The sequence below is a fragment of the Bubalus kerabau genome, chromosome 9, assembly GCF_029407905.1.
Source record: "Bubalus kerabau isolate K-KA32 ecotype Philippines breed swamp buffalo chromosome 9, PCC_UOA_SB_1v2, whole genome shotgun sequence".
In the NCBI taxonomy this organism is placed as follows: domain Eukaryota; kingdom Metazoa; phylum Chordata; class Mammalia; order Artiodactyla; family Bovidae; genus Bubalus; species Bubalus kerabau.
In genome coordinates, this window is record NC_073632.1 from 58,543,381 (window position 1) to 58,565,978 (window position 22,598).

Below are 22,598 nucleotides of genomic sequence, written 5' to 3' on the forward strand. Positions count from 1 at the left end.
CAGGTGGAAACATCCCCATGATTGAATGTTCTCTCTTTCTCCCTACCCTCAGCTCAGTGCATTAAGTTGAATTCATGTTAAGCTACATGTGCTCAGAATACAGGGCTGTTTTATCACTCTTCCTGTCTTCTTTGTTACAATGTGAGTGTTAGAAAGCAAGGCTAGACCTTGAATTCAAATTTCAGGTAGTCACAGATTTTGGAAGATGATAAAATTTGGACAACATCCTTTAGGGTTTATTCTTTGCCAGGTTTTTTTTTTTTTTTTTGCAGGGAGATGCAGCCTTAAATTGTCTCCTAACCTTAGTTATCTATCAGTCCTCACCTCAGCCAAGAGCTGGCAGAGCAGTGGGCTCAAACAGCAGGGCAGCCACATTTTGTTAGCCAGGTTCATCCAAGAATAAAGAAGAAAGGAGGCCAACAAAGAGGAAACAGACTGTGATACACAAAAAGCCTTTTTGTTCTTAAAGGCAGTGGACTGAGAGTGAGACTAAGTCATTGTGGCATCAGGGTTCTTCTTCCTTTTCTTGCCTACTCACTTGAAGAGAGACAAGTGAAATACGTTCCCCTTCTGAGCAAAGTCAGTATGTTGGGCAAAGGGAAGATGATTGGAGAGAGGATAAAGGACAGCAGCAGGGTTAAAGGGAAGACAAGAAAGGCCAGATTTATTCATGTCTTCTAGCACCAATGCACACACACACACACAAAAGCCCAAACTTTTTGGCACAGATTTGAGGAAAATGTTAAAGAAACTAACAGCCCTGTGTTAGTCAGCAGTTGCACCAATTGCACTTTCAAAACCCGTGGCTACTCAAGGATGAAAGCATTGGGTAATGTTGTGTGTTAGTCACTCAATCGTGTCTGACACTTTGAGACTCCTTGGACTGTAGCCCACCAGGCTCCTCTGTTCATGGAATTCTCCAGGCAAGAATACTGGAGTGGCTTGCCATTTCCTCCTCCAGGAGATCTTCCCGACCCACGGATCAAATCCTGGTCTCCTGCATTGCAGGCAGATTCTTATCAAATCCTAATCCCTGGAATGTGTGAATGGTACCATATTTGGAAAGAGGCTATTTGCAGATGTCATTGTTAAGAAATCTTGAGATAAGGAGATTATCCTGGATTACCTGAGTGAGCCCTATAGTGCCACCACAAATGTCCTTATAAGAGAGGCAAGGGGAGATAGGACAGACAGAAGAGGTCCTGTGATCATGGAGGCAGAGATTAGAAAGATGTGGACACAAATCAAGGAATGCTGGTGGCCGCCAGCAGCTGGATGATGCAGAGAACAGATTCTCCCTTGGAGACTTAATTTCTGACTTCTGGCCTCTGGAACTGTGAGAGGATATCTTTCCGTTGCTTTAAACCAACCAATGTATGGCAATTTGTTACAGCATCCCCAGAAGATAAATATAGATTTCAAATAAAAATGTGAGAGAATTCCTGGACCTACATTGCATAAATGTGGCTTTCTGGGCATCTAACCTCCTAGGCAATAGGCAAAGATTTCTATGAGGTGTTTTGCTAAATCCTTGCTCTTAACCAAGGACCCTTGTTTCAGGGTCATAGAAAGCCTCCTGCTCTGAAAGTTCTTCTTCTGGTAAAATGTGAGGTGCCCAGTTCCTCTAGGGTAATAGTAAACCCAATCTGGATGAACCCTCATGATTCTGGTGGGCTGCTGGGTAGCAGGCTAGGGAGACGGACTTTGTACAAGATGCAAATGGGTTGGGAATGGAAAACTTTTGATTTTTACCACCTTGAGATGTCCTCTTCTACAGGAAATGAATGTTTCTGGTTAAACTCTATATGCATGCAAATTTCAGCCTTTTCTAACCCAATGGGAGATTGGTGGTCTAATAGGTGGGATTTAGGGGGGGTGGTCTATAAGCTGTAATGGTTTGGCTTCTGTTGCTTCACAAGAGGTGGAATTCCTGCTAATAATAGAAGCCTAGCAACATGCCTCAGTGATATTTCCAGAAGACTACATGTGTGTGTATATATATATATACATATATATATATTATATATGCATTTTATATATATATATATATAAAGCTCATCAACAGGGATCAGGCAAGATGACTTCTTAACAGTGCTCGCAAGGCTCACAACTGGGGGGTGGGTTGAATGCAGGAACAGTGTAATTTTAACAGCTGCCTTTGCTGCTACTGAGAGTGGTTTTGCAGACTTGTTACCTATTGTGCGGCACAAAAGGTGCCAGCATAGTAAGCAGTCATCAATACCGAGTCAGGAGCTGCCTGTTCATATCCTAGAAATATAAGCACATGATAACGGCCTGAATACTTCATCTTGTAGACACAGTGAGATTCATAAAACTGTCTTTTAGCCATTTTAGAGTTGAATCTTTCTCACCCTCCAAAGCACTCCTTCAAAAACTAGCAGGCATTTTACAATTGAGCAGAGAGGCTGATACTTTTAAAACTGCTTTAAGGGGCATAGTAAATGGAAATAGCTGTCTTAACTTCAGCCCAGCTGGGAATGCAATCTCCATTTTATGTAAAATGAAATGATACCTGGTTAGCTTTATTTTTTAATACTCACCTTTATTATTTTTTCCTGAATTTTACGGATGCTGTAGAAATATTCCACTTATAAAATTATGCTTCCAACATTAGGTTATGCAGAATGATTGTTTAATGCTGTTAGAAACTTTCCCATTCTCAGCTCGCTCTTAAGTCATTTGTCTCTTGCCACCACGCCCTTGCCACCACCCCCGCCCCACACCAGTGAAACCACCAGCAAATAGCTTTGCCCATATCAATATTTGTAGCATGAAATGGAAATTTAAGGCAAATTTCTGGGTAATTGAAAATGTAAAACCTCATTCTACCCAGGAAATACTTTGTTTGGGCTAATTATCCAAATAATATTTCCTGAAGTTCTCCCTTTTTCAGTGAAGACCATTTCAGTGCTACATGTCCACATTTTCTTTCTACCTGCCTTCTGTCCTGCAAATCAAAAAGTAGCTGTTCTCTGTCTCGTTCTCTTGAGGAGAGCTTGCTCCCCACCTTCCAGTATGACACCTAGGTTTTTTTTTTTTTTTTTTTTAATGGAAGAGATACTGCATTTTGTGCTTAGTTTCCTGTGTTTAGAAAAAAAAGTCTTTCCCTCTGAACTTTTATTTTAAAAAATGTACTCTATTGGGAGAAATACTTATATCCTGATATGGCATTAAAAGCAATCGATTCTCTGTTGTTTTAGATTTTTCAAAAAGTTTAGAAGTCTGGCTCTGAGCTTCCGCAGTCTTTATAGATAATATATCTCTTAAGAAGTACATCTTGGCTGGGAATTTGGATATGTAAAATGTATATTTCAACCCCAGGTAAAGCAGGTGACTTCATTGGATCTGTATGTTGGTGAGGGATGTGGGAAAGAAGCACTGTGCACATTTCCTCTGCCTCAAGTGAGAGAATACAGTGATCCAGGCTGTAAAGAGTAAGCTGAGATGAATTTCTGCAACTCGTGTGGGTTGCAGAGACAAAACTCAAACCACTTGGGAACCAGAAAGGGTTCAGGGTGCCTATGAGAAGAGCTTACCTGTATTTACTTGAAAAGGACTACCATTCCTGAGTATGGAACTGTTGGCTTTTATTTTCTGGACATTCAGTTCTCTTGCATTGAATTTTTACATTAAAATGTCCTTCCTTATTCTTGGAGAGTCATTTGATTTCCAGCAGATCCTATAACAATTCCACCCTGTGCCATCAGCATGGACTGAAATGCACACCTCATACACGCCATACTGTGTTTTCAGCTTTTGATTTTTTGATGTGGTTTTCTACTTTTTTTTTTTTCTGATAAGGAGAAAATTTCTTCTTTTTATTCTGTAATGGGTTTATTGAGATGCAATTAACATATCACATGATTCACCTAGTTAATATGTACAATTAAATATTTTTTAGTATGTTCCCCAGATTGTATAACTATCAGTGCAATCAATTTTAGAATATTTTCATCTCCCCCTAAAAGAAACCACCTACCCTTTAGCAGTCACTTCCCATTTCCCTTCAACCCTCCAGCCCTAGGCAACTACCAATCTACTCTTTGTTAGTATGGATTTGCCTATTCCAGACATTTTGTATAAATGGAATCACAAGATATGTGGTCTTTAGTGACTGGATTCTTTCACTGAGTATAATTTTTCATTTTGTAGCATGTATCAGTATATGTTCATCCCTACTGTAATTGAGTAATATTCCATTGTAAGGATATAGAAGTGGTTTTCTATTTATATGATCCCACATTTTGGGTGTTGTATGCAACATGCAGCAGAATTTGGCACTTTGGGTAGAATTTTTCAGTATAGATTAAATTTCATCTTAGGTTGTTTTTTTAATCTGACTGATTTAGATTCATAATTTTTTGCACATGGCCTTCCAGAACATAGTTTAAGTTAGTTAACATCTTGAGTCTATGATGCTAACTAGACTACCAAATTATAGAGTTCCCAGAAAAGCTAGAAATGCTATTCCCTACCAGTTCCTCTCAAGCTACCTTAGGCAGGGCTGCACCAAGCAGAAAAACCAGATATAGCTAGATTTCACATTTAGGTTGGAACTTTTCTGGGTCACTAACTTATTTGAGAAGCTGATTAAAGCTATGGGTTCTTTCTCTGTTGGTATATTTTTCACATATAAACAACATTTTGTGTATTAACCCATCTTCATGTATTTCCATAAATAACCCAGGTATCAGAAATATTGTATTTCAAAATGTGCAATGAAAAGAACAATGTATATCCTACATCTACAAGCTATATATATATATCTACATCCAGTGGCTCAAAAACTGACCAGAGAGTGATTTGTTATCTAAGAGTTAGCTTAACAGCCTGGGGGTGGGAGGAACAGACCAAACCTTCCTGACCCTCTTTATTTCATTTAAAGCAAAGGAAATGGCTATGCTACTTTTAGTGAACCTACAAATATAATGTCCTAACTAACTGGCCCTTTGGTGAGCAATTTTCTGTTTCTCTTATTTTAAGAAAGACATGATGGCAATTTCTACTTCTTTTGCTGTGGTTGATATTTTTATTTAAGACTGGATACCAGGGGTGTTTGTACCGTAGCATATAAAGGCCCAGAAGGACAATCTGAAACATGGTATCTACACATTTAAGATTAATTATTTCAATTCTTTATCAATTCAACAAGTATTTGCTGAGGACCCCTATGCCAGACTCAACTTGTTGCTGGGGATTCAGTAATGAATAAGACAGATGATTTGGAAGAAACTTTGTTATGTCTTTAAATAAATGGAGTGAGTTCTCCATGGGTAGGCCTCCCTGGTAGCTCGGTGATAAGGAATCTGCCTGCAGTGCAGGAGATGTAAGAGATTCGGGTTCAATCCTGGGGTCAGGAAGATCCCTTGGAGAAGGAAATGGCAAGCCCACTCCAGTATTCTTGCCAGGACAATCCTGTGGACCGAGGAGCCTGTGGAGTCGCAAAGAGGCGGACAGGACTGAGCAGGGTCCTGGGTAAGAAAAAGTTGATTGTGAGGAGCAAATATTAACATTTAATATATTTTTGCTTTAAAAAAATGTCAGCAACTGATTTCTGGATTAGATGAAATGTGCTCTAGAAGAGCTCTTGGGGAGACCAGAAGGAGGAGGCCCATGTGATGAACTTATCGCCAAAGTGGTAAAAACTGATGACAGGAATGGAGGTTCCTCTGTGCAGGGAATTAGTTAAGAGAAACCAGCGTGAAAAAGTGAGAGGAGGGAAGGAAGCTTTCCCCAAGTCTGGAAAATAACCCTACTGCTTGAATTGCGAGAGAAGCTTGCGATTGTAATAAGGTGAGAAGCTTTCTGACAGACCTGAGGAAGTCTAGTGAATCAATTATCCCCACAACCATAAAAGAGGATCCTCCTTTGTAGACAAAGATGAGAAGAGCAATAAACGCGTGCAAGGAGCCGACACACCAGCTTCCAATAATATGCCTGTCTGGCTTACGGGAGAGGCTGACTGCAGGTGATAAAGCTATCAAGGTGTAAAGGACACTTTCTGGGACTGAAGAGGGGACACACGAGGTGCCAGGCCTCTGGCCTGCTTTACTTAGTGAAGAAATAAGGGAAAGAAAGATTTAAAAATTGCAAGGTGAGCAAAACGCCATCAATTGTTTTTCTGTATATAGTAAGAGTATGACTGGGAAGGGAAGGCTCTTGTTATTAATGTTGTTATTAAAATTAGTTGTGTTTTTCCCAATTTAGTCTCCCTCTCAGTGTATGGGGAATCTATTTTTAGAGGTGGGATGAAAATAAAGTAATGAATTACAAGTAAAAATCAGTGATAAAATTAGGTTTTAAGCTGTGTATTTATATGTGTTTCAACAGCTGCTCACACATTAAGTTGAAATCTTAGGAAGCTTAAAAATGACCAATTATATCAGAGTAAAATATTTGTCCTTGTTTTAGAAGTTAAACATCTACATCACCTATAAATTACATTACTGAGCAGTTTGGTACAACAACAGCTTTGCCAATTTTAGAGTGAAAGAAATCCAGACTGGGAGATATAGTGGGCTTCTGTCAGCCAAGGTTGTCCAGCATCTTTTGTGCACAGTTTAACATTTTGGATGGTTTCCTATATTGTGAGAATTGTTTTCTCGTGACAGAATCCAAAATCTACATTTCCCAGTTGTTCTCTTCAACTGAGGAGCAGATATGTGACTTAGACTTTGTTATTCAGATGCATAATCAGATCAGATCAGATCAGATCAGTCGCTCAGTCGTGTCTGACTCTTTGCAACCCCATGAATCGTAGCACGCCAGGCCTCCCTGTCCATCACCAACTCCCGGAGTTCACTCAGACTCACGTCCATCGAGTCAGTGATGCCATCCAGCCATCTCATCCTCTGTCATCCCCTTCTCCTCCTGCCTTTAATCCCTCCCAGCATCAGAGTCTTTTCCAATGAGTCAACTCTTCCCATCAGGTGGCCAAAGTACTGGAGTTTCAGCCTCAGCATCATTCCTTCCAAAGAAATCCCAGGGCTGATCTCCTTCAGAATGAACTGGTTGGATCTCCTTGCAGTCCAAGGGACTCTCACTGACACTTGAACACAAAAGTCAGCAACCTGAGTTGGTGAAGGATCCAGGGGCCAGCACAACGGTGGAGGCATCTGGTTCTCTAGGTGTTTGTGATAGAAAACCTAGATTCTGAGTTATTGCGTTGATCCTGGTGTGTGGTTCATGTCTTTAAACCTTAAACTAGCCAGAGGGATTCTGTTATTTGCAACCAAGAACACTAACCAATATAAGAAGTTAAACGATTATCTTGAAATTACGTGGTAAATTAGAAAGTAGGAATTAGAACTAATCTGTCTCATTTCCAAGTTTCAACCCCCAAATAGAGTTACTATAATACAGTGATTGCAGTTTGTGTCCCTACCCTTATCAGCTGGGTAAGATGCAGGCTGGGGCATTTCTCCATTCAGTGCTTTTGGCTGGGAGTCAGCAGACCAAACCTGGCCCACTACCTGTTTTTGTAAATAAAGTTTTATTGGGACACAGTCGTGCCCATTGGTTTGTGTATTATCTGAGGTTGCTTTCACACTCTAACAGCAGAGTTGAGTTGTTGCCATAGAGACTGTATGGCAACATATCCTAAAATATCCACTGTCTTGCCCTTTACAGGAAATGTTTGCTGATCCTTGGTTGGTAGGCAGTCACTACCCACCAGCAAGATCTGGCAAGTGAAATGAAGCCTGTTTGGCATCCCCGGTCTAACGTGTCCCGTTAGTCATCCATTGCTGCTTTTGTAAGCGACATCAGCATACAGCATGGGCTCTGACCAGAGGCTGGTGCAGATAAGGACTGTATGGAGATAAATAAAGGCTTGCATCCATACATATGTTAGAGGAAACATACACTATTCACTCTTTTGCCTCTACATGTCCTTTTATTAAAATGGATAATTTAGGAAGCAGTGCTTTTTCACTAAGTAGATTTTACCTCTGTAGATGATTAGACTGATAGATTTCATCTAAAAAAAAAAAAAAAAAAAAACCTGATCGAGATTGCTTCCTTTCTAAGTTGGCATTTAGTAAATGTCTTCAATCAACTTGGACATTGGCCACCCTTAAAAATGATTGATTCAAGTCCAGGGGGGCCTTGGGGAAAGTCCATAGGTCATAGCTTCACATGCAGAAGATCAATATTGTCTTGATGCCAGTGCCTTGACTTGTGACACAAATTGATCCAGATAAAAGAAATTTGGCTTCTCAAAACCTTAGGAGGAAGTTACTGAGTTGACCACATCTCTGGTTGATAACCCTTTTCATTGCCCCACTGCACAGACTGACTGGCAGATCCTGAATGTGCTGGTCTGTCTACTGCTAAGGTTTTGCTTGAGCTGCTGTCTCCATCTCTGAGGCATGTATTATACATTTCTCATTACCTAACTAGTTTCTTCTAGTTCTTTGAGACTCAAACCAAGTGTCATCCCACCAGGAAAATTTGCTGTTCCTTGTCCTCCGGGCTGGGAGAAGGCAACGGCATCCCACTCCAGTACGCTTGCCTGGAAAATCCCATGGATGGAGGAGCCTGGAAGGCTGCAGTCCATGGGGTCGCTGAGGGTCGGACACGACTGAGCGACTTCACTTTCACTTTTCACTTTCATGCATTGGAGAAGGAAATGGCAACCCACTCCAGTGTTCTTGCCTGGAGAATCCCAGGGACGGGGGAGCCTGGGGGGCTGCCGTCTATGGGGTCACACAGAGTTGGACACGACTGAAGTGACTTAGCTGCAGCAGTCCTCCGGGCTTACTCTTATCATGGGCTTTTCATCCCGTGTGGTCTGTTTACTTCTCTGTCTCCTGCAGGTGACTGTGCAGGCACTGAGTGGTTTATCTCTGTTCCCTGTACACAGCCAAATGTTTAGTACAGAAAAGATGCTCAAAATATGTATATTAGAAGAGACAGTATCCTTTTTGTGGTCCAGAGGCAAGGTCTTGTAAGTGGAGCTAAACTTTCTTTTGTGGCTTCTTTTTCAGCAAAGGATTACAGTGCAGCAGGGATTTTAATTTGATTCTGAACCAATTTGTTTATTTACCCTAATATGAACTGAAAGACAAAAAAAAAAAAAAAAAAAAGGGAAGAAAATCCATCAGAATGCAATGCTATGCAATTTGAGATGGTGGGATTCTGAATGAATTTTTACTTTGTTTTGATACTTTTCTGTATTTTCCAAAGTTTGTTAGTTTTACAAATAGAAAAATAGGCATTAATACAATTTTAAAAAATAACTGGAATAAGATGTCAAATAGGTAAGTTACTGTTTATTATAAAATTAAAACTTTTAACAATTCTAAATAAAATATTGTAGCTAGAAAGGAAAAATAACCTCTGTCCTTTTTTTTTTTTTTAATAAGAGCTACATCATGTTATTGAAACATTAAAATGATTAGAGTGAATATCTGGGATTGCAAACTTTGGCTTGGCCCTGGGTTAACCCCAGGTTGGGATTATATATTCAACTTGCCTTTTCCTCATTCCAATAGATGGACATTTTTTGTGAACTGTCTTTACTAATGAGTCTTCTGTAACCTATAGAAAAAAAATACAAATGAAAAGGTGTCTAGGAGCAGAAGGGGAAAAAGTCAAGCATTCATTACACGCTTAAGGAAGGGTTATGAGTTGTAGCACTTGTAGGTCCAGTCATGAACTCCAGGGCTTAGGAGTGAAAATAATCAGGGCCACTGACCAAGGATTGGCTTGTTGTTGTTTTTCAGTCAATAAGTGGCATCCAACTCTTTGCGACCGCATGGACTACAGGCTTCTCTATCCTTCATCAACTCCCAGAGTTTGCTAAAGCTTATGTCCATTGAGTAGGTGATGCCATCCAACCATCTCATCCTCTGCCACCTGCTTCTCCTCCTGCCCTTAATCTCTCCCAGCGTCAGGGTCTTCTCCAGAGTCTGCTCTTTGCATCAGGTGGCCAAAGGACTAGAGCTTCAGCCTCAGCATTAGCCCTTCCAATGAATATTCAGGGTTGATTTCCTTTAGAAGTGACTGGTTTGATCTCCTTGCGGTCCAAGGGACTTTCAAGAGTCTTCTGTAGCACTGCAGTTTGAAAGCATCAATTCTTTGGCACTCAGCCTTCTTTATGGTCCAGATCTCATGTCCATACATGACTACTGGAAAATCCATAACTTTGACCATATGGACCTTTGTCGGCAAAGTGATGTCTCTGCTTTTTAATATGCTGTCTAGATTGGTCCTAGCCTTTCTTCCAAGGAGCAAGCTGCTTTTAATTTCATGGCTGCAGTCACTATCCACAGTGATTTTTGAGCCCAAGAAAATAAAATCTGTCACTGCTTCCACTTTTTCCCCATCTATTTGCCATGAAATGATAGAACCAGATGCCATGATCTTTGTTTTTTCAATGTTGAATTTTAAGCCAGCTTTTTACTCTCCTCTTTCACTCTCAACAACAGGCTCTTTAGTTCCTCTTTGCTTTCTGCCATTAGAGTAGTGTGGTATCATCTGCATATCTGAGGTTGTTGATATTTCTCCTGGCAATCTTTATTCAGCTTGTGATTCATCCAGCCTGGCATTTCGAATGACACAGTCTGCACTTAAGTTTAATAAGCAGGGTGACAACATACAGCCTCTATGTGCTCCTTTCCTTATTTTGAACCAGTTTTTCCATGTCTGGTTCTAACTGTTGCTTCTTGACCTGCATGCAGGTTTTTCAGGAGGCAGGTAAGGTGGTTTGGTATTTCGATCTGTAAGAATTTTTGTTTGTTGTGATCCACACAGTCAAAGGCTTTAGTATAGTCAATAATGCAGAAGTAGATTTTTTTTCCCCTGGAATTCCCTTGCTTTCTCTGTGATCCAATGGATGTTGGCAATTTGATCTCTGGTTACTCTGCTTTTTCTAAATCCAGCTGGTACATCTGGAGGTTTTTGATTCACCTACTACTGAAGCTTAACTTGAAGGATTTTGAGCATAAGCCTACTAGAATGGGAAATGAATTGTATGGTAGTTTGAACATTCTTTGGCATTGCCTTTCTTTGGAATTGAAATGAAAACGGACCTTTTCCAGTCCTTTGGCCACTGCTGAGTCTTCCAAATTTGGTGGCATATTGAGTGCACCACTTTAACAGCATCATCTTTTAGGATTTGAAATAACTCAGCTGGAATTCCATCACCTCCACTAGTTTTATTCATAGTAATACTTCCTAAGGCCCACTTGATTTCACACTCCAGGTTATCTGGGTCATTAAGACTGTTTTTGTACAGTTCTTCTGGGTATTCTTACCACTGCTTCTTAATCTCTTCTGCTTCTCTTAGGTCCTTGCTGTTTCTGTCCTTTATCATCCCTGTCTTTGCATGAAATGTTCCCTTGCTATCTCTAATTTTCCTGAAGAGAGCTCTAGTTCTTCCCATTCTACTATTTCCCTCTATTTCTTTGCACTGTTCACTTAAGAAGGTTTTCTTATTTCTCCTTGCTATTCTCTGAAACTCTGCATTCAGTTGGTTATATCTTTCCATTTTTCCTTTGCCTCTCACTTCTTTTTTCAGCTATTTGTAAGGACTCCTCAGACAACCACTCTGCCTTCTTGCATTTCTTTTTCTTTGGGATGATTTTGGTCACTGCCTCCTGTACAATGTTATGAACCTCCATCCATAGTTCTTCAGGCACTCTGTCTATCAGATCTAATCCCTTGAATCTATTTGTCACCTCCACTGTATAATCATAAAGGATTAGATTTAGGTCATACCTGAATAGTCTAGTGGTTTTCTCTACTTTCTTCAATTTAAGCCTGAATTTTGCACTAAGGAGCTCATACTAGGAGCCATGGTCAAGGATTGGTTAGTCAAATGTTAAAGTGACCTACAAACAACCCTGAAAAACATACTCAGTGTGAAGCGTCTTCTGAGCCTCTGAACCAGGGAAAGTGCTGGTGAGTCTGGGCTTCTCTGGTGGCCCAGTGGTAGAGAATCCACCTGCCAATGCAGGAGACACAGGTTTGATCCCTGGATAGAGAAGATCCCCTAGAGAAGGAAATGACAGCTCACGCCAGTATTCTTGCTTGGAAATCATCATGGATAGAGGAGCCTGACAGGCTACAGTCCATAGGGTCGCAAGAGTCAGATGTGACTGAAGCGACAGCATGCATGCTAACTTTGACATGGATCTAGGTCTCAGTTCCTCACTGAGCTTCTTTATTGAGATTTTTGAAATTTTATTTACTCTATTACATGTTAGGTCATGAATAAGCACATCTGAAAGAACAGATGAAAAATATACCCACATCAGAAATTCCTCTAAATACATGTAAGTAAATGAATCATATGGCAAAATTTGGGGGCAAAGATGCCATTCCATTTCCCATTATTCAAATGTGAAAACTAAATTTTAAATAAAAATTGAAAGTCATTTTTCCACAAATATAGTATTTCCTATATTAGAGATAATTCGGTTTATAATTCTATGATCAAATAAAGAAATCCCCTTTATACTTGAGTAAAACTACGTTGTTGGGTTCACGCGCTATTTGTGATAACTATCACTGTCGTGTCACTTTGAACCTTGGAGCATTTGTCCCTGTGGCATGGAAACTATTACTATTATGAAATTAAAGGTAGCACTTGAGGTGGTACTTCAGACAGTACTCTCCAAAAGCAAGTATGTAGAAATCAGTTGAGTAAACTGGATAGTTGAACCCCCTCACCCTTGCCTTTCCTGACCCCCAATCTCATAGTCTTTTGATGATTCATCCTGAAAATATAGACTGGGTGAAGTGCCCTTAACTCTGTTCAGTTGACACTAACCCCAGTTCTGTTACTCAGCCTTGCTGAGGGGCCATCACTTGAATATTTTCTTCCATAAATTCCTGACAGAAGACAGAATACTTTTGTACTGATGTGTGATTAAATTGCTTTTCCTTCTTAGGAAAACCTCACATCTTAAAACCTAATGCTTTTTCAGTTTCGGGGAACAAGTGGGATGACCCTTCTCATCACTAGCACTTTCCCCTCCTCAGGTGGAAGGGCATCTTGGTGTAATTTGACGGATAACTGCATTTGTCCGTGGAAGTTTTCTGCATCCACACCAAACTACCCTGCTTGTTAGTGTTCCAAGCCCTCTTCATCTGCTCACTCATTTGTAGTAGCTGGAGAGGTAATCCTCTATTCTCATTTTCCAGAAGAGAAAATGAAAACTTAGAAATTAAGTAACTTCCTCAGATTTAGGCAGTCTGTCCATCTGCATTGCAGAGTGGAGGATGGAGGGAGCAGCAAATGTGTTCAGAATAGACCACAAACCTGATTCATTCAGACATTGGTCTATTTATCCCTACCAGCCTCCTTAAGTCCCTCTTCCCTCTCATTTCCTCAATGTCTTGTTTTTTTTTTTTTTTTTGCCATGCTATGCAGTTTTGGGGATCTTAATTCACTGACCAGGAATTGAACCTGGGCCCTTGGCAGTGAAAGCGCAGAGTCCTAAACACTGGGACTGCCAGGGAATTCCCAATAAGTCTTTTTCCATGACTTCTCTGGGAAGTATCTCAGCCCTCCCCTCACCAACATTTCATTTTGTTGTCATGAATGAAGGCTTAGAGAGCTGGGAGTGGTGGACAAATTTTTCTGGGCTTTGTGTAATTTGCAATCTGTGGTCAGAGCATCTTGGGAAGAAATTGGACACTCACTCTCATCATTGGGCTTGTGCTAGGTGTCCCCCAAGGAGCTCCTTCAGCCATGCTAGTTCATATTTGTTTGTTTGTTTGTTTGTTTGGACTCCATAAGGATGAAGTTGATAAGGTAACTTTGGTACAACTGTCTGCCATTGGGGATCACTGTGGTCATTGCCCTATAAACACCACTCATGCATGCATGCATCAATCCATCTCCTCACTTAATAAACATCAAGTTCCACGTACTGCCAGAGTGATATAAGGGCTAACAAGAATAAGAGCTACTGTGCTCATGGAGTTTGCTCTAGAGGGGAAGACAAACAATAAGGAAGGAAACAAACAAACTAGATAGCTCTAGCTCTACCTTGTGACATATAATGAGGGAAACACATCAAAGACTTGACAGACAATACCTTGGGAGGATGGTTCTTTAAATAGAGTTGTCCAGAAGACCACTCTAAGAAGTTACCTTCTGCACTGAACGCCTGGCAGAAGGGAAGGACTCAGTCATTCCAGGACCTGGAGAAAGACCACATCAGGCACTGGGACAGGAAAATGCTCAGAGGTGGAGCTGAGGGTGGGAAGGGGCCAGTGAAGGTGGAGCCAGTGAGTGGGGAGGGGTGTGTAAGCCATGGGGTAGGGTCAGACCTGGTTGGGCTTTGCCAGTAGCAGTGGTTCTCAGAATACACAGCACAATGGCACTGGCTTTTCCCGCGAGTGTCCATTTGACCAGGTATGCCTTGTGTTAGGTGTTTAGACTTCTGCCCCAAATGTTGGCCATGGCAAGGACAATTGTACTGTAAAAACATGTGTTTCACCATTTCCTGTTACTCTTACTAGGCTGTCAACATTAGGTGAGCTGTTGAGAAAGTAGGAGCCTGGCATCTGAAGAGGTGACCATGTCACCCTCTGAGGACATGTGTGGGAGCATAGTGCAGATTGCCCTTGTTCCTGTTCTGACCACCTTTCTGTTTATCCAGAATCGTTCTGAGACGCTTGCATTTCCTTTGGCAGCCCACACAGCACTTAACCTTCACCATGCAAATCAGTATTCATCTATCAAGGATTCTAGGCCAGCCTGTTTTTGTCCCCATTAACCTCTGGCTAGCCCTACACTTCTCCAATAAAAAGAACTCCATTTCCTAATCAATGGTCACTTCCCGATGGAAATCATAATTATGGTTATGCAGCATTTGTTTCGCATACACAGCTTTTATGAGTGTGATTGATAGAAGTGAGGCAGTGGGACTGAGTGGGTCACGTGCCCAGTTATTTTGCTCATCTTATTTTGCAGGTTCTGCAGGGTGCCATATACTTTATGGTTCAAATGGGGGCATTTTGGGGAATTAAAGAGGGCTATATTAATAATTATACCATGAAAATAGACATAAACTGGAGTGGGTGGTCACCCTAGGTTTTCAGGGTTTGGGTACTACATACTGCTGTTATATTTTCTAGATTTTTCCACATGACAATGAATGACAATCTTTCTTGCCCCTGATATTATGATCAAGTATGTTAAGTCCATCTGTTTTATGGGTTTAAAGAAGGGCTTCCTAGGTGGTGCAGTGGTAGAGAATCCACTGCCAATGCAGGAGACATGAGACATGGGTTTGATCCTTGGGTTGGAAAGATTCCCCTGGAGAAGGGAATGGCAACCCACTCCAGTATTTTTGCCTGGAAAATTCCATGGACAAGGAACCTGGTGGGCTAGGTGGAGTTGCAAAGAGTCAGACATAACTGAACATGACACACACACACACACACACACACATACACAAAGAAGAAGTCGCAAAATGACTCTTTTTCTTGCAGCTAATGCCAAGCTTGTGAAGGAAACAGCTGAGCCCAAGCTTGTAACCTCAGTACTGCCCGGAGGCTCCAGATGGTCAGGGAGATGACAGAGTGGTCTGAAAGCCCCTGTTCCATATTCCTGTCTCTGCATGGGGACAGCGCCTCTTGAAAGCAGGGTGGGTGGAGGTGGAAGGAGATGATTCACCTAATGATCTCTGGTCAGACTATGCTCGAGTGACAGTGAAGGTGGAAAAGACATGATTGCCAAAGCAACAAATCCTTTGCCACAGTGAGAACCTGCTGTGTGTGCCAATAAGAAGTGAACTGTCTGGATGGGAAAGAATAAATGGGTGAACTCAATTTATTACTCTTGGCAAAATGTGTAATCCTGAATATCCACAAGTGGCAATAATATTGTTTTTATTATTCTTTATTAGGAAATCTTTTAAAAGAGTCTTGGCTCAGTGTTTGCTTGCTAATTTGCTTAAAGAACACAAAACCATGGGAACACTATCTTGTCTTCCCTCCTCAACCCACGTTTAAGCCCAAGTCTCTCAGACAAGTTAGAGTCGTTCTTCAGGTTCTGTTGTTGTTGCTCAGTTGCTCCGTTGTGTCTGACTCTTGGCGACCCCATGGACCGCAGCACACCAGTCAGACTGTGAGTCACAATGAATCTGCTGTTAAGAAAGTCTTTCTCTTGGGATGACATTCTTGAAAATGCAAACTACTCCTAAACAGGACCCGATGGTTCATTTTTTTCCAAGGACAACTCTTCTTTAATTTAACAACTAACTCAGACCTGCTGCAAAGAGAGTATTTAGTTAGATGATTTAGACTAACACAGTATCTATACCACAGTTCCCGACTAGGGTGGAAGTAAGCTGAGATGTTGACATTTTCTGGGAAGCTCACATAGTCCTCCAAAGACCCGTCCTCTCCACTTCCTCCTTTCCCATTGTTGCTTCCACCCTTTCCCATTGTTAGTTTTGGAGCCTGTAAAACCCAAACCTTCTTTCTGTATTGGGATAACTGTTCCCTTGAACCCCTGTCTCTGTGCTCAGCTCAGTGCAGCTCAGCCTCAAAGCAAATATTTTGGGGGAACAACTGGGATATAATTACATGACTAAGAAGTAAGAAAGGGATGGGGTTGTGATTTGATTCTATGGAAGAATAATAAATTGTCAGTGTGAATCCTATGGATGCAGAGTTAAGGATGCTTGACCCAAGATGTGTTTTTCCATCTAGATCTGTGTCTGAAAAAATATAATATGAGCCACACATGGAATGTAAAATTTTCTGGTAGCCACATAAAAACAGGGAAACTAATTTTAATAATCTATTTTATTTAACCCAATGTATGCAAAATATTATCATCCTAACATATAATCCAGGAGAAGGCAATGGCACCCCACTCCAGTACTTTTGCCTAGAAAATCCCATGGATGGAGGAGCCTGGTAGGCTGCAGTCCATGGGGTTGCTACAGTTGGACACGACTGAGCGACTTCACTTTCACTTTTCACTTTCATGCATTGGAGAAGGAAATGGCAACCCACTCCAGTGTTCTTGCCTGGAGAATCCCAGGGACGGGAAGTCTGGTGGGCTGCCGTCTATGGGGTCGCACAGAGTCGGACACAACTGAAGCAATGCAGCAGCAACATGTAATCCATATGAAAAGTATTAATGAGAAATTTGACATTCTTTTTCATGCTAAGCCTTTGACATCAAGAGCATGTTTCAATCCAGACTCACCACATTGCACATGCTCAATAGTCACACATGGCTAGTGGTTGCTGTATTGGACAGAATAGTACAGATGCAGAGCATTGCTATTCAGAATGTGGTCCATACCAAAGAAAACATACAGGAACAAGCACATGAAAAGATGCTCATCATCATTAATCATCAGTTCAGTTCAGTTCAGATCAGTCGCTCAGTCGTGTCCGACTCTTTGCGACCCCATGAATCGCAGCACGCCAGGCCTCCCTGTCCATCACCAACTCCCGGAGTTCACTGAGACTCACATCCATCGAGTCAGTGATGCCATCCAGCCATCTCATCCTCTGTCATCCCCTTCTCCTCCTGCCCCCAATCCCTCCCAGCATCAGAGTCTTTTCCAATGAGTCAACTCTTCGCATGAGGTGGCCCAAGTACTGGAGTTTCAGCTTTAGCATCATTCCCTCCAAAGAAATCCCAGGGCAATGCAAATCAAAATCACACTGAGACCTCACCTCATACCTGTCAGAATGGCTATTGTCAAAAAGACAAACAACAAGTGTTTGCGAAGGTATAGGGAAAAGAGAACCCTAGTACACTGTTTGCGGGGGAGAGGTTGCAAATTGGTACTGCCACTATGGAAAGCAGTATGACAGGTTTCCAAAAAATTAAAAATAAAACTACTGTTTGATCTCACAGTTCTACTCCTGTATATTTATCCAAGAAAATGAAGATGCTAATTTGGAAAGCTATAAGCACCCCAAAGTTCATAGCAGCATTATTCACAATAGCCAAGATATGGAAGCAAACTAAGTGCTCATCAACAGATTAATGGATAAAGGTATGGTGTTTACACAGACACACACAATGGCATACTACTCAGCTGTAAAAAAGAATGAAATTTTACCCTTTGTGACAACATAGATAGACCTGGAGGATGTTATACTTAGTGAAAAAGTCAGACAGAGAAAGAGGTACTGTGTGATTTAAATTATTTGTGGAATCTGAAAAACAAACCAAACAAATGAATATAACAAAACAAATGGACTCACATAGAACAAACTAAACTAGTGGTTACCACAGGGGAAGAGGCCAAATAGGTGAAGGGGATTAAGAGGCACAAACTGCCAATTATAAAACCAGTCTCAGAGATGTAATGTACAGCACAGGGGAAAAAAAGTCAATATTTTGTAATAACTTTGTATGCTGTGTGATGCAAAACATATTGAATCACTATGTTGTATACCTGAAACTAATATAATGTTTTAAGTCAGCTATACTTCACCTGAAAAAAACATGTGGTTCATGGACAGATATGAGTTGTTTGGTACACAGAATGAGATAGATTCAGGAACTGAAAGGAAGTGTTTAAAAACTTTGATAGCAATGTGAATTTGCCATGACATCCAAGCATGTGGTCATTTTAAAAGTAATTTGATTTCTTACTGTATTTTTAAAGAATATTACTCAGTAGTTGATGGGGGATGAGAGTGGAGGACCAGCTTGACTCTTCCTCACAGATAGCTTGAGAAACCTTGTTTTGAATCTTCCACTATTTCCACTCTGCATTTCTCAACCTCAGGTTAGCCCAGCAACTGGCAGGAATGGATCCCTCAAGAGTCACTAGTATGGCTCATTATGGAACTGTGGTGTCATCCTGGTTCTTATTATCTACAGTGTTTTATGATATTTAACTGTTGGCCATCTCTCTTTTCTCTCCCTGAATCAGTAGCTCTTTTAGCTGATTTCTTCATCACCTTCCTACCTTCTACACCTAGGTTTACCAAGGAATAGCATGGTTGGAAGTGAACTAATTTAGAAAGAGTAATTTTTCCATTGGCTCTGTGGTAAAGAACCTGCCTGCCAATGCAAGAGATGTGGATTTGATCACTGGGTTGGGAAGATCCCCTGGAGGAGGAAATAGCAATCCACTCCAGTATTCTTGCCTGGGAAATCCCATGGACAGAGGAGCCTGGCAGACTATAGTCCATGTGGTTGCAAAGAGTTGGACACGACTGAGTGACTGAGCACAGCACAGCACGGACTTTTTCCACTGAGTCTAATGTGGTGAGAGAGTGGGAAGCTGAGAGATGGGTTCCCAGGGAGAGGAATAGTACATGTGTCAGGATTCTCCAGAGAAAGAGAACTAATGGGGTATTGCTTTGTATAGCTATATATATATATATATATATATATATATATATTTTAATTTTATTTTATTTTTAAATTTTACATAATTGTATTAGTTTTGCCAAATATCAAAATAAATCCGCCACAGGTATACATGTGTTCCCCATCCTGAACCCTCCTCCCTCCTCCCTCCCCATACCATCCCCCTAGGTCGTCCCAGTGCACCAGCCCAAGCATCCAGTATCATGCATCGAACCTGGACCGGCAATTCGTTTCATACATGATATTTTACATGTTTCAATGCCATTCTCCCAAATCTTCCCACTCTCTCCCTCTCCCACAGAGTCCATAAGACTGTTCTATACATCAGTGTCTCTTTTTCTGTCTCGTACACAGGGTTATTGTTACCATCTTTCTAAATTCCATATATATGCATTAGTATACTGTATTGGTGTTTTTCTTTCTGGCTTACTTCACTCTGTATAATAGGCTCCAGTTTCATCCACCTATTTTTATCAGTATAGTATCTCTATAGATTTAGTATCTATTATCTATCTATCTATCTATCTATCTAAGGAAAGAGAGAGAGAGGATATAAAAAATTGGCTCATGCAGTTATGGAGGCTGAGAAGTCCCAGGATGTGCAGTTGGCACTTTGGAGACCCAGGAGAGCTGGCATATAGTTTCAGTCTGAGTCTGAAGGATTGAAAACCAGGAAAGCCAATGGAGTAAGTTCCAATCCAAAAATCTGTAGAGTCAAGATCCAAGAAAAGCCAAAGTTCACTTTAAATCTGCAGGCCAGATTCAAAGTCTCAGCTCAAAGCAGCCAGGCAGGAGGAGCTCCCGCTTCTTCTCGCTTATTCTCGGAAGAATTGGCCTTTTGTTTTGTTTAGACCTTCAACTGATTGGATGAGGTCCACCCACATTAGAGAGAGCAATCTGCTTTGATCAGTTTACTGATCCAAATGTTAATCCTGTTTAAAAACACCATCACAGACACACCAAATATGTGTGGACCAAATATCTGGGTACACTGTGGCCCAGTGATGCTGACACATAAACTAATCATCAGGTGCATATGGAATTCAGATGAGAGATGGGAGAGCCTACATCAAGGTGAGAGTCAGGTGGTAGACAGAAGAGGAAAGGGCCAAAAGGAGAGACTGCTAGGAGGGGGACAATGCAGGATGTGTGAGAGAGGGAGCAGGTAAGGCTGACTCTCCGGGGGATTCCTGGGAGGGTCAAATCCACCTGCACCTGAAAGTCAAAAGTTTCCACATGAAACTTTCCTTCTCTTTCCATAGATCCTTCCTCTCACCCCCTGCTCTGTCTCTTGATGGCCACTCAGTGAGCAACGTCACCATTCTTCCAATTACATGGGCTCAAAACCTGGAGCCACTTTTGCCCCCCTTCTCCTTTTTTGTCCCATCATTTGTGGAGTCCTATAGACTATTTCCACAGACCCTTTCTCCCAGGCTTTTATTTCCATTCACATTCCTTGACCACCAGCTAATCCAGACTCATCACCTCTAGCGAAGCTCTTGCAATGTTCTCCCAACACGTTGTCTTGTTACCTACCTCTCTGTGCTCTCAACCACTTTTTGTGTTACTGCCAGGCAACCTTAAAACACAACTCCAAGGCTGTCTTCCCTTCCCCAAATCCTCAGTGTCCACTCATTGTCTGCTAACAATGCTGTCTCCTTCCCCGGGGATCCCCTGTGCCCTGCTAATGTTTCAAGGCTCATCTTCCCTGTGTTACTGAGCAACCTGTGCATTGGGCAGTGTGATCCTGAGAGTGCAGCCCTAATGGCAGGAGAGCTCACGGAGGAAAAAACAGGGCTCATTGGGAACATGTGATAACAAGCTCTAACCTGACTCAGGGTTCTTAGGAACCTGAAGCTTAAAGAATTTTTCGGAATTAGATAGAGGGAACCATACAGGAGAAGGCAATGCACCTCACTCCAGTACTCTTGCCTGGAAAATCCCATGGATGGAGGAGCCTGGTAGGCTGCAGTCCATGGGGTCGCTAAGAGTCCGACACGACTGAGCGACTTCACTTTCACTTTTCACTTTCCTGCATTGGAGAAGGAAATGGCAACCCACTCCAATGTTCTTGCCTGGAGAATCCCAGGGACCGGGGAGTCTGGTGGGCTGCGGTCTATGGGGTCGCACAGAGTCAGACACGACTGAAGCGACTTAGCAGCAGGGAACCATACATCTAAAGCCTGGACATTATAAAGAATGTGATGCATTCTAGGGCCTAGAAGAAAAGCATGTGGCTGAAATCACAGAGAGAAAGGACAAGCTAAGATGCCGAGAAGGAGTTTAAGGCAACTCATTTAAGAACATGGGACTTAATTCTAAGAGCTGCTGAAAGTCATGGAAGGACTTTAAGCAGGGATGTGATGTGATTAGACCTGCCTTTTTAACTGCTGTAACTGCTGTAGATTTGAACTATTGGTTACTTCTTTTTTCCCCCCTAAAACTTGCTCTAACATTTTTAACCCTGGGTTAATTTTTATCTCCATGTACAGTGGGAATACCAAAATTTATTTGTGAAAGAAGCTGCTTCATATAACTTGTCTCTTACATGCCCTGTGTACTTTGAAACACAATTTGAGAAATGTTCACTTAAATAACTGCCTCCACCCAGGAGGCCTCCTTGCCCTATTGAGCCCTAGCACATCTTGCCAGACCCAGATACAACCCATCCTTCCAGCCCTGGCACAGGCATCTGGAGCCACTCCCAGATTCCACTGTCGAGTGTAAAGTCAGCTCTCTTCAACTCTTAAGCCGCAGCTCCTTTCGGATCTTAAAAAGAGGCTACTATTCTAGGATATCAGAGAGCTCAGTCTTTTCTGAAATCCTATAGTGCATTGTGGTATCTCCTGGACAATCATCAGTTGCCTGTGTATTAGTGCAGACTGTGTGTTTATCTTAATCCCCCAACAAAAGCAAGGGCTGGGGGTCATAGTCTTTGCCTCTCTCTCAGACCCCTCCTCCCTTGTCCAGAGGAGGAACTTGATTATTTCATTAATTCTCAGCCCTGGAGAAGCCACCCTCCCACTCTTCTGGGCCACATGTAAATACGGCTTCCTGGCATCTCTGGCAGCTCAGTAAGCCTCCCCCCTTGTCTGGGAGTCAGTCTGTCAGTGCCTGTGCCTACAGGCATGCTGGCGGGGAGAACTGTCCCCACGCTCGGTCCATTGGGAGCCTGAAAGCCTTGGCAAACTCCTGTCACCTCCCCTGTATTTTTATCCTCAGCTTAAGGCTCTGGAATGCTTGCCAGAGATCCCCAAGGACA

The 22,598-nt window shown here is 41.8% G+C and overlaps 1 long non-coding RNA gene across 1 annotated transcript in view; it reads left to right on the forward strand.

The window, feature by feature from the left end:
* LOC129619917 (uncharacterized) overlaps nucleotides 1-22,598 on the forward strand; it is a 200,582-nt gene that overhangs the window by 76,935 nt on the left and 101,049 nt on the right. The gene's annotated exons all lie outside the window — the stretch shown is intronic.